The sequence below is a fragment of the Prionailurus bengalensis genome, chromosome B3, assembly GCF_016509475.1.
Source record: "Prionailurus bengalensis isolate Pbe53 chromosome B3, Fcat_Pben_1.1_paternal_pri, whole genome shotgun sequence".
Classification (NCBI taxonomy): Eukaryota; Metazoa; Chordata; class Mammalia; order Carnivora; family Felidae; genus Prionailurus; species Prionailurus bengalensis.
The window spans coordinates 70,440,249-70,453,478 of NC_057355.1; the positions used below are offsets into that span (position 1 = coordinate 70,440,249).

The window sequence follows — 13,230 nt, forward strand, 5'->3', positions numbered from 1 at the left end:
CAAGTGCCCTCGTTAATATCCATCACCCATTTAGTCCATCCCTCCACTCAACACCCCGCCAGAAACCCTCAGTTTGTTCTCTGTAATTGAGAGTCTCTTATGGTTTGTCTCCCCTTCTGTTTTTATCTTAATTTTTCTTTCCTTTTCCTTTGTTCATCTGTTTTGTTTCTTAAATTCCACATTTGAGTGAAATCATGTATTTGTCTTTCTCTTTTTCACTTAGCATAATACACTTTAGTTCCATTCATGTTGTTGCAAGTGGCAAGATTTCATTATTTTTGATTGCTGAGTAATATTCCATTGTGTATATATACCACATCTTTATCCATTCATCAGTCGATAGACACTTGGGTTCTTTCCATACTTTGGCTATTGTCAGTAGTCATGCTATAAACATTGGGGTGCATGTGCCCCTTTGAATCCACATTTTTGTATACTTTGGATAAATACCTAGTAGTGCAATTGCTGGGTTGTAGGGTAGTTCTATTTTAATTTTTTGAGAAACCTCCATACTGTTTTCCAGAGTGACTGCACCGGTTTGCATTCCCACCAGCAGTGCAGAAGGGTTTCTATTTCTCTGCATCCTTGCCAACATCTGTTGTTGCCTGAGTTGTTCATTTTAGCCATTCTGACAGGTGTGAAGTGTTATCTCACTCTGTTTTGATTTGTATTTCCCTGGTGATGAGTGATGTTGAGCATCTTTTCATGGTCTGTTAGCCATCTGGATGTCATCTTTAGAGAATTGTCTATTCATGTCTTTTGCCCATTTCTTCACTGGATTATTTATTCTTTGGGTGTTGAGTTAGAAAGTTATTTACAGATTTTGGATACTAACCCTTTATCTGATATGTCACTTAGGCAGGTTTTCTTTCAGTCATTTAGCCACTTAACTCTTTTTATTAGAGAGTTCAACATCGGATGTCTCTTTTGCAAATATTTTTTCTCAGTCTGTGGCTAATCTCATTCTGTTGATATAGTCTCTTGCAGATCAGAGTTTTTAACTTTAGTAAAGTCCAGCTCATCAATTATTTCTTTCATTGATTGTGTCTTTGATGTTGTATCTGAAAGGACATTACTATAATTTTGCAAAATATACAAATATCATAATGTTGCACACTTGAAACTAACATAATATTATATATAAATTATACCTCAATAAGAAAATAAAAAGGCATCCTTATATCCAGGATCATCCAAGTTTTCTCATGTTATTTTCTAGAAGTTTTATAATTTGTCATTTTACATTTAGGTCTATTATCAATTTTGCATTAATTTTTTTTGAAGAGTGTAAGGTCTGTGTATAGATTTTTTTTGTTTTTTTTCCTTTTTGCATGTGGGTATTTTTTTTTAACCACCACTTGTTGAAGAGATTATCTTTGCTGCATTATAATGTCTTGTTCCTTTGTAAAAAATCAGCTGAGAATATTTATGCAGGTTTATTTCTGAGTTATGTATTCTATTCCATTGATTTACCTATCTTTGTGTGTGTGTGTCTGTGTGTGTGTGTGTGTGTGTGTGTGCCAATTCCACACTGTCTTGATTACTATAGGTTTATAGTACGTTTTTAAAAACTTAGTCTTTATTTTTGCATAACATGAATTTAAACAATTAGAGAAGGAGGAAATTTTGCTAAAACCTCACACTAATACCCAGAGTAAGTAATATTATAGTAAGCTTTGATGTCAGGTAATGTCACTCCTTGAACTGTGTTTTTCAATATTTTGTTGGCTATGGTGGGTCTTTGCCTCTCCATGTAAGCGTTAGAATCAGTTTTTCAGTACCTATAAAATAAGTTGCTGGGATTTCTTCTCTCTGAAGAACTTCTTTTAACTTTTCTTTCAAGGCAAGTCTCCTGGCAGCAAATTCACTCAATTTTTATTTCTCTGAGAATGTATCTCTTTCTCCTTCACATTTGTAGAATAGTTTTGAAAGGTACAGAATTCTAGGGCTCTACTTTTTTTTCTTTCGATACTCTAAATGTTATACTCTATTCTCTTTTGCATGGTGTCTGAGGAAAAGTTGGATGTAATTTATTTATTTATTTTTTAATAGGTAGGGTGATATTTTTTCTCTGACTTCTTTGGGGATTTTTTTTCTTTACCTTTGATTTCTTCAATTCGGAAATGATACGCATAGGTGTGTTTTTGGGGGGCATTTATCCAGCTTGGTCTTTGGGATTTCTGGATCTGTGGCTTGTTGTCTGACATTAAGCTGGGGAAAATTCGCAGTCGTTACTGTTTCAAATATATTTTTGTTTCTTTTTCTCTTTGTTTCTCTCTGATATTCCCATTACACATGCTACATCTTCTTTAGTCGTCCCATAGGTCTTAGGTATTCCATTCTAGTCTTTTTTTTTTTTTATTCTTAGTTCTTTTTGCCTTTTGGTTTTCAAGGATTCTATTAATATATCATCTGGCTCAGGGATTCTACCCTCATCTATGTTCAGTCTACCAATAAGCCCATCAAAGGCATTCTTTATGCCTTTTGTCTGTTTTAGTGTTTTTGACCTGTAGTATTTCTTTTTTTCCATTAGGAATTCCATCTCTCTGATTATATTGGCCATCTGTTCTTGCATGCCGTTTGCTTTATCCATTAGGGCTCTTAATCATAGTTTTAAATTTCTGGTCTGATAATTCCAACATTCTTGCTTTGTCTAGCTCTGATACTTGTTATGTCTCTTCAAATTTTGCTTTTACCTTTAAGTATATCTTGTGATTTCTTCTTGATAGGTAGACATGGCATACTCAATAAAAGAAACTGCTATAAATAGGCATTTGGTAATGTGGTGGTGAGGTGTGAGTAGAGAGGAAGAATTATGTAGTGCTATAATTAAGTCTTGATTTTGCGTGAGTCTGTTTCTGAACTGTAAACTTCACAAGTGTTTCTCACTTTTTTTCTTTTCTCTTAGATGGGACATGATGGCTGGAGTGGGCTGGAGTTGGATATTTGCCTTCCCAGGTCAGTTAGACTCTTATACTTAGTAGGTTAGATTTTGATTAACTAGTTTCCCTGAGGGCAGGGATTCTTGAGAAAAATCAGAGTGCTCTGGCATATTTCCAAATGGCTCCTTTTCCTCTCCCTCTGCCAAAAGTCTGAGGAAGTTTTTCTCAAATATTTATTAGGTGAATCTGGTCAAGCTGCTTAAAGTAAATTTCACAGTATTATTGATGCCCCCTATGGGTATGTCCTCCTGGACAGTTTTTAACTCTCAGAGTTGTCTACCCTCCAGGAATTCATCAATCATGGTTTAGGTTTGTGTCTGCTTCAATAAGCTATGATGGCCCATATTTGCCTGTCTGTCTCTCTAATCTTGGCGTAGCAGTTTGCCCCATGTCCTCCCATCTCTTTCGGACCCAAGAAGAGTTGTTGATTTTTCAGTCTGTTCCACTTTTAACTTGTTAGGATAGAGTAATTATTCCAAACTTCTCACGTGCAGAACTAAAAAGCAGAAGTCTTTACATTTGTTTTTGACAAATTTAGTCTGGCAAAATATAGTCTTTGTTCATGTTTTCTCTTTGCGTTGCCTTGTTTAAAATTCCATATTTTATAGAACAATTATATGAATTCCACCAACAGTTTTAAAAGCTGTTTTATGACACAATATAAAAAATATTTTGATCCACTTTATTTTGAACACGTGTCTTGTATGGCATGAAGAACCTAACCATTTTGTTTGTTCAAATGCTTAATTATTTGTGCGTATATGGATTTATCCACTCCTGTTTTGGGAATCCACATTTACTATAGGATCAAACTTAAATCCGTCCTGGACTTTGTTTACTATTCTAATCATTGTATTTTCATTATTTTGAGTGTACATTCAACAGATTTCCTACCTCAACCTTTCCTTAAATGTTAACATATTGGTTTCTGTGGCTGATATTTCATTTATTCTCTCCATTTCATACCAAATGGGTTACTTGTTTATTTCATGTGTTTAAGGAAAGCAAAAAACAAAATAAAACACCAAAAACACACACACAAAAAAACCACAATTAACCTTGTATTTTGCTGGGAATTGTCAAATGACTCTAGTCTATGATATTTGTCCTCATAAGTGTGGATCAGTTTTTAAATTTTTGTATAACTGGGATTGTCACTTAAAGTGAATAGTGGTTACTTACACATGGGCCATATTGATATGTGATATAATTGCTTCTTTAGCTGGAAGAAAGCATGAAGAAATACAAGTAAATTCTTATTTATGTTTCTGTTCTTACTACACTCCAAGAATAGTGTTAAATAGCAGAGCTGATCACCTGGCTCAGCCACTCTAGTGCTTGCATAATAGGCCCATGAATGAAGTGGTTAGTTCTGAACGGTAAGGATGAAGTCTTTTCATGGTTCCTTTCTGTGCCCCTGAGCCCTTGAATGAAGTAGTTTTAAATGTTAAAGATGAAGTCTTTGCATGGATTCTTTCAGTATGGTTTCTTCTCAGTAAGGCAGTTATAGTGACAACCACTGTTGAATGTCCTTCCAGAAGCACAGATACATGCTAAACCCTGATGTGGTTTTATCTCTGGATGAATTTAATCAGCAACTTGATGACTAGTTATTTACATGAGGACTTTTTCATGCTGGAAGAAGAGCGGATAGTTCTTACTGGGATAAACATGTTTTCCATGTATAGCTTTGACTATTCTTACAACTGTACCTTGGCCATTAAGTGATCCAAAGACATACGGAATGTCTAATATCCTTCATAACATTGCTTTGGGCAAAGAAATATCTTTACAGCCTAGAAAGTACAACAGTGAGCACACAAACAAGTGATCCATTGGTGCAACAATATGCTGTGTCATGCAGAAGCTGTCCGTATGATAGAACATGAGAATAGCCTTTTAATGGTGCAAGTAAAGGTATAAGTAAGTGCATTTGGGGAGACACTTTGTGCTTTAACATGCAATACATACTTTGAACCAATGGACATTATAAAGTATTACGTTCTAGAATGCATAGGTTTGGAAAATGAAAGTAGATGGTGAAAGTGGCTCCATTAACCATCACTTCCTTAGAGAACTTGAGCTTTCTGAACCTACAACTTTGACCTCCACTGGGGGGTGAATGAATGCTTCTTCTGGGGACAGAGTAAGCATTTTAATAAACCTAAGTTTTAGTTGCTCACTGGTCATTTTGATTTTCTTGTGTTTATAGATCAGCAAAGAACAGCTACTATCATGCGAAGTATAATTAACTGTCATTATCCCAGAAAAATAGAATTGGTACTATACGTGGTCGTAACTCTAAATGGGCAATTGCAGTGATTACAGCCTGATAGGAGCATGCTAAACATGGATTTCAACTTCTTAGATAAGAAGATATGGATCTGGACACGTTATCTAGATCACCAGAAGTACTGGACAAATGTGTGGGAACTCTAGAATGGATTAGGGAGGAAGAAGATAGTGAATATCTTCCTGGGAACATGTGCAGTGTATAGAACCCATTAACACTTGTTTCATTAATACTCCTGTGTTTGAATGATAATGATGGAGTGAATTTATATGGACCATGAATGTCTCTGAGCATGGGAAGATGTGGACTGTTTCTGATGCTTTTGATGCCATGCATATATCCTTCTGCACATAATATTCCCAAGAATGTAGATTGTTTTACACCATAAACTGCAGAGATATTCTGCCTAAGGGCTTTTCTTTAGATGTCATAACTGCTTAACCCACTATGTGGGGAAGCCTGGAACTGCCATGGAGTCAATGCCTCAGAGCTACCCCAACACAGAAGTAAACAGCTTCCTTCTCAAGTGAAGCAATTAAATGTCATAGAATATGTACAGTCACTTAGAGGGCCACAGTAGGATTGTACCCTAATGTTCACAGTAGTAGGATATTAGTTAATACATCCTCTGCTGTCTTTGTTTTCTGTGTCTCATGTCTCCACTTCCGAACCAGTCTCCTAGCAGTCCCTTCTAAATAAACTCCTTACCTTCTGATTTTGTCTCTCGGTCTTCTTTTAAAGCCACTATGTACACACACACACACACACACACACACACACACACACACACACGCATATATGTACACACACACACACACACACGCATATATGTACACACACACACACATACATATGTAACAATTCGGTTTGGTGATCCTTGAGATTCATTATGACATTTTACAGATTATGTTTAGCCTTTATGAATAGCAGAAACCATGTTATTATATCCTTTTATTTGCAAAATAACCAGAAATTCAAATTTAAAACGTTTTTGTCTGATGATGCTGTTTGCTGTAAGAATATCAATTTTTAGTGTGGTGTATTTACATTTTCCATCATGGTAATGGTCTTATACTCCACAAGTGAAGTAGTAGCAGGATTAGGATGGCAGATGATGAGTTTGTTCAAGGTATGTTAAATTTGGAGTACCTAAGTGGAGATGGCCAGCATGCAATTGGGTATTTCGTTTTAAAGCTTCAAAAATATATGTGGTCAACAAATTCTGGAATATGCTATCTTTTTGCACAATTGTTTTATTGATACCCTTAGGTCTTTGTTCTGTAATGTACAGATGGCAGAATTCGTGACAAGGGTGATAGCAAAGTCAACAACAAACAGGTATTTATTAATTGATGATGTGGGGAAAGGCCATACATAGAGAAACATGAATGGAGTGAAAAAAGAACTACGACAATGATGTGAGTTGACAGAGTGATAAATGCTTTGGATAAGTCTCCTGAAGAATGTTTCCAGACAGTGACCAAAATAAAGACATAGGAAAGGATTAGCAGGAAGAAGGTGCCCATGCTCATGAAGCCACTGTTGGCAGCAATAATAAACTCAAACTTGGCTCCATCTGTGCATGCAAGTTTTATGATCCTGGGAAGTCACAGTAAAAGCTGTCTTCTTCATTAGGACCACAAAAAGGCAAGTTTATAATCAAAGCAAACTGAGACATAGCATGAATCAGCCCAGTTACCCATCCAGTGATTACAAATGAAATATATATTTTAGGGTTCATCATGTTCAGGTAGTGAAGTGGCTTATAGATTGCTGTGCACCTGTCAAATGCCATGGCGATGAGTAACACCATCTCCATTCCTCCTATGATGTGGATGAAGCATATCTGTGCTATACAACCTTGGAAAGAAATTACTTGACATTCACTTAAAAGGTCTTTGATTGTCTTGGGGACTATAATAGAAGAGAGACCCACATCAATGAGGGACAAGTTGGCCAGCAGCAAGTACATAGAAGAATGTGAGTGAGAATCAAAAATTATCAAAAACAAAATAAAAAGATTTCCCAACATGATCACTAAATAGAGCAAAGAACATAACAAGGTAAAAACAAACAAACAAACACCCCTTTTCTCCCAAGAGCAAGAAAGGCCAGTAACACAATCTCAGTGACCACAGAATCATTTAGACCACCCATTGACTGGAACAGGAGAGCTGATTTTTCAAGTGACCGGAGGATAAAAATTAAAAAGGGTAAGTATCACTGGCAGAAACATAGCTTTCCTGTTTTCCTTGCTAATTAAGTTAGATATAATTGACTGAAAGGAGAAAAATGAAGAATTTGGAAGAAATAAGGTTAGCCACAAATCACTATGTAGAGGGGATATTTGAAAGAAAAAAAATATGATTGTAAATTTTGCAGATAGAGCCAAAGGGGTTATTTTAATTTTAATTCCATAGTTAAACCTCATTTTAATTTTTCTCAAAGATTTATTGATAATTTTCCTGACCCTTCCCCTAAGTGTTCTCACACCATGTAAATGTTGTCTATTCTGTCACATCCTTATTAATACTTCCACACTAATTCTATATTCTCTTACCTGAACCTTTCTTAGCCCCTTAATATTTACCTTTTCACTGGCCTTATAGAGGTGACCTTGACAAAATGACTTGAACATATCCCATCATTTCTTACATTGGGCTTTCTAAATTTAAATGGAACTCAGGGACACAGGGTCAATAATTTTAATACTTGGTTCATGACATGATTATCACCATTGGTCCATGACCACTTTTAATATACAGATTACTTAATGACAAGCTAAAATTAAATAAAATATTGTGTATCTGAGAGTAAAGATTAGTAAATTAGTAATTTACTGTATATCTGAGAGTAAAAGTTAGTAAATTATAATTAATACTTAGTCAGTTTTAATCATCACAGGTAACAGATTTAAGTGTCTTCAATATTTAGGGCATTGTGTTAAGTAAATTATCTCTTTCAAGCCTTCTAATGACTTTATAAGATAGATTCAGTTTTATTATCCCTGTTTCACAAATGAAACTGAGCCTCATAAAGATGATGTGGCACAGCTAGGACTGTATCAAGAGTTGTAGGACTTGAAAATGCATGCTCCTAACCAATGCTCTGCACTCTTCAAGGCTAGCACTTCCAAATATACTTTAGAACTCCCCAAAGATCTAGATGCATCAATCAGCCATTTTCCTTCATCTCAACTTTTCACTTCCCTTGATCTCTTACACATAGAGTCACTCCTTCAGAAATCAGATCTGTCAAGGATGGAATGGTGGGAGCCTTCTTATTTTTCCTTTCTCTCCCAAACCCTTCACAGTTAAGTTTATTTAACTTATACATTCTATTTATTGAACAAGCCAAAACAAGCTTGCACTTCAGAAAGACCTTTTAGAAATGTCACCAGGGATTCAGCACACAATAGTCTACATGTAAAAATCTCACATATAATATTCAATTTTCACTCTTTTTTTTTTTTTTTTTTTTTGCACTTTTAAAAAGTTTATTTATTTGTTTTTTTTTTTTTTTTTTTTCTGAAATTTATTGACAAATTGGTTTCCATACAACACCCAGTGCTCATCCCAAAAGGTGCCCTCCTCAATACCCATCACCCACCCTCTCCTCCCTCCCACCCCCCATCAACCCTCAGTTTGTTCTCAGTTTTTAACAGTCTCTTATGTTTTGGCTCTCTCCCATTCTAACCTCTTTTTTTTTTTTTTTTCCTTCCCCTCCCCCATGGGTTCCTGTTAAGTTTCTCAGGATCCACATAAGAGTGAAACCATATGGTATCTGTCTTTCTCTGTATGGCTTATTTCACTTATCATCACACTCTCCAGTTCCATCCACGTTGCTACAAAAGGCCATATTTCATTTTTTCTCATTGCCATGTAATATTCCATTGTGTATATAAACCACAATTTCTTTATCCATTCATCAGTTGATGGACATTTAGGCTCTTTCCATAATTTGGCTATTGTTGAGAGTGCTGCTATGAACATTGGGGTACAAGTGGCCCTATGCATCAGTGCTCCTGTATCCCTTGGATAAATTCCTAGCAGTGCTATTGCTGGGTCATAGGGTAGGTCTATTTTTAATTTTCTGAGGAACCTCCACACTGTTTTCCAGAGCGGCTGCACCAATTTGCATTCCCACCAACAGTGCAAGAGGGTTCCCATTTCTCCACATCCTCTCCAGCATCTATAGTCTCCTGATTTGTTCATTTTGGCCACTCTGACTGGCGTGAGGTGATACCTGAGTGTGGTTTTGATTTGTATTTCCCTGATAAGGAGCGACGCTGAACATCTTTTCATGTGCCTGTTGGCCATCCGGATGTCTTCTTTAGAGAAGTGTCTATTCATGTTTTCTGCCCATTTCTTCACTGGGTTATTTGTTTTTCGGGTGTGGAGTTTGGTGAGCTCTTTATAGATTTTGGATACTAGCCCTTTGTCCGATATGTCATTTGCGAATATCTTTTCCCATTCCGTTGGTTGCCTTTTAGTTTTGTTGGTTGTTTCCTTTGCTGTGCAGAAGCTTTTTATCTTCATAAGGTCCCAGTAATTCACTTTTGCTTTTAATTCCCTTGCCTTTGGGGATGTGTCGAGTAAGAGATTGCTACGGCTGAGGTCAGAGAGGTCTTTTCCTGCTTTCTCCTCTAAGGTTTTGATGGTTTCCTGTCTCACATTGAGGTCCTTTATCCATTTTGAGTTTATTTTTGTGAATGGTGTGAGAAAGTGGTCTAGTTTCAACCTTCTGCATGTTGCTGTCCAGTTCTCCCAGCACCATTTGTTAAAGAGGCTGTCTTTTTTCCATTGGATGTTCTTTCCTGCTTTGTCAAAGATGAGTTGGCCATACGTTTGTGGGTCTAGTTCTGGGGTTTCTATTCTATTCCATTGGTCTATGTGTCTGTTTTGGTGCCAATACCATGCTGTCTTGATGATGACAGCTTTGTAGTAGAGGCTAAAGTCTGGGATTGTGATGCCTCCTGCTTTGGTCTTCTTCTTCAAAATTCCTTTGGCTATTCGGGGCCTTTTGTGGTTCCATATGAATTTTAGGATTGCTTGTTCTAGTTTCGAGAAGAATGCTGGTGCAATTTTGATTGGGATTGCATTGAATGTGTAGATAGCTTTGGGTAGTATTGACATTTTGACAATATTTATTTTTCCAATCCATGAGCAGGGAATGTCTTTCCATTTCTTTAAATCTTCTTCAATTTCCTTCAGAAGCTTTCTATAGTTTTCAGCATACAGATCCTTTACATCTTTGGTTAGATTTATTCCTAGGTATTTTATGCTTCTTGGTGCAATTGTGAATGGGATCAGTTTCTTTATTTGTCTTTCTGTTGCTTCATTGTTAGTGTATAAGAATGCAACTGATTTCTGTACATTGATTTTGTATCCTGCAACTTTGCTGAATTCCTGTATCAGTTCTAGCAGACTTTTGGTGGAGTCTATCGGATTTTCCATGTATAATATCATGTCATCTGCAAAAAGCGAAAGCTTGACTTCATCTTTGCCAATTTTGATGCCTTTGATTTCCTTTTGTTGTCTGATTGCTGATGCTAGAACTTCCAGCACTATGTTAAACAGCAGCGGTGAGAGTGGGCATCCTTGTCGTGTTCCTGATCTCAGGGAAAAAGCTTTCAGTTTTTCCCCGTTGAGGATGATGTTAGCTGTGGGCTTTTCATAAATGGCTTTTATGATCTTTAAGTATGTTCCTTCTATCCCGACTTTCTCAAGGGTTTTTATTAAGAAAGGGTGCTGGATTTTGTCGAAGGCCTTTTCTGCATCGATTGACAGGATCATATGGTTCTTCTCTCTTTTTTTGTTAATGTGATGTATCACGTTGATTGATTTGCGAATGTTGAACCAGCCCTGCATCCCAGGAATGAATCCCACTTGATCATGGTGAATAATTCTTTTTATATGCCGTTGAATTCGATTTGCTAGTATCTTATTGAGAATTTTTGCATCCATATTCATCAGGGATATTGGCCTGTAGTTCTCTTTTTTTACTGGGTCTCTGTCTGGTTTAGGAATCAAAGTAATACTGGCTTCATAGAATGAGTCTGGAAGTTTTCCTTCCCTTTCTATTTCTTGGAATAGCTTGAGAAGGATAGGTATTATCTCTGCTTTAAACGTCTGGTAGAACTCCCCTGGGAAGCCATCTGGTCCTGGACTCTTATTTGTTGGGAGATTTTTGATAACCGATTCAATTTCTTCGCTGGTTATGGGTCTGTTCAAGCTTTCTATTTCCTCCTGATTGAGTTTTGGAAGCGTGTGGGTGTTCAGGAATTCGTCCATTTCTTCCAGGTTGTCCAATTTGTTGGCATATAAGTTTTCATAGTATTCCCTGATAATTGTTTGTATCTCTGAGGGATTGGTTGTAATAATTCCATTTTCATTCATGATTTTATCTATTTGGGTCATCTCCCTTTTCTTTTTGAGAAGCCTGGCTAGAGGTTTGTCAATTTTGTTTATTTTTTCAAAAAACCAACTCTTGGTTTCGTTGATCTGCTCTACAGTTTTTTTAGTTTCTATATTGTTTATTTCTGCTCTGATCTTTATTATTTCTCTTCTTCTGCTGGGCTTAGGCTGCCTTTGCTGTTCTGCTTCTAGTTCCTTTAGGTGTGCTGTTAGATTTTGTATTTGGGATTTTTCTTGTTTCTTGAGATAGGCCTGGATTGCAATGTATTTTCCTCTCAGGACTGCCTTTGCTGCGTCCCAAAGCGTTTGGATTGTTGTATTTTCATTTTCGTTTGTTTCCATATATTTTTTAATTTCTTCTCTAATTGCCTGGTTGACCCACTCATTCGTTAGTAGGGTGTTCTTTAACCTCCATGCTTTTGGAGGTTTTCCAGACTTTTTCCTGTGGTTGATTTCAAGCTTCATGGCATTGTGGTCTGAAAGTAAGCATGGTATAATTTCAATTCTTGTAAACTTATGAAGGGCTGTTTTGTGACCCAGTATATGATCTATCTTGGAGAATGTTCCATGTGCACTCGAGAAGAAAGTATATTCTGTTGCTTTGGGATGCAGAGTTCTAAATATATCTGTCAAGTCCATCTGATCCAATGTCTCATTCAGGGCCCTTGTTTCTTTATTGACCGTGTGTCTAGATGATCTATCCATTTCTGTAAGTGGTGTATTAAAGTCCCCTGCAATTACCACATTCTTATCAATAAGGTTGCTTATGTTTATGAGTAATTGTTTTATATATTTGGGGGCTCCGGTATTCGGCGCATAGACATTGATAATTGTTAGCTCTTCCTGATGGATAGACCCTGTAACTATTATATAATGTCCTTCTTCATCTCTTGTTACAGCCTTTAATTTAAAGTCTAGTTTGTCTGATATAAGTATGGCTACTCCAGCTTTCTTTTGGCTTCCAGTCGCATGATAAATAGTTCTCCATCCCCTCACTCTCAATCTAAAGGTGTCCTCAGGTCTAAAATGAGTCTCTTGTAGACAGCAAATAGATGGGTCTTGTTTTTTTATCCATTCTGATACCCTATGTCTTTTGGTTGGCGCATTTAATCCATTTACATTCAGTGTTATTATAGAAAGATACGGGTTTAGAGTCATTGTGATGTCTGTATGTTTTATGCTTATAGTGATGTCTCTGGGACTTTGTCTCACAGGGTCCCCCTTAGGATCTCTTGTAGGGCTGGTTTAGTGGTGACAAATTCCTTCAGTTTTTGTTTGTTTGGGAAGACCTTTATCTCTCCTTCTATTCTAAATGACAGACTTGCTGGATAAAGGATTCTCGGCTGCATATTTTTCTGTCTAGCACCCTGAAAATCTCTTGCCAATTCTTTCTGGCCTGCCAAGTTTCAAAAGAGAGATCAGTCACGAGTCTTATAGGTCTCCCTTTATATGTGAGGGCACGTTTACCCCTTGCTGCTTTCAGAATTTTCTCTTTATCCTTGTATTTTGCCAGTTTCACTATGATATGTCGTGCAGAAGATCGATTCAAGTTACGTCTGAAGGGAGTTCTCTGTGCCTC

General features: G+C 36.8%; 1 pseudogene; it reads right to left on the reverse strand.

Annotated features, from left to right (window-relative positions):
- Nucleotides 1-6,447: 6,447 nt before the first annotated feature.
- Nucleotides 6,448-7,207, reverse strand: LOC122468039 (annotated as a pseudogene).
- Nucleotides 7,208-13,230: the final 6,023 nt, after the last annotated feature.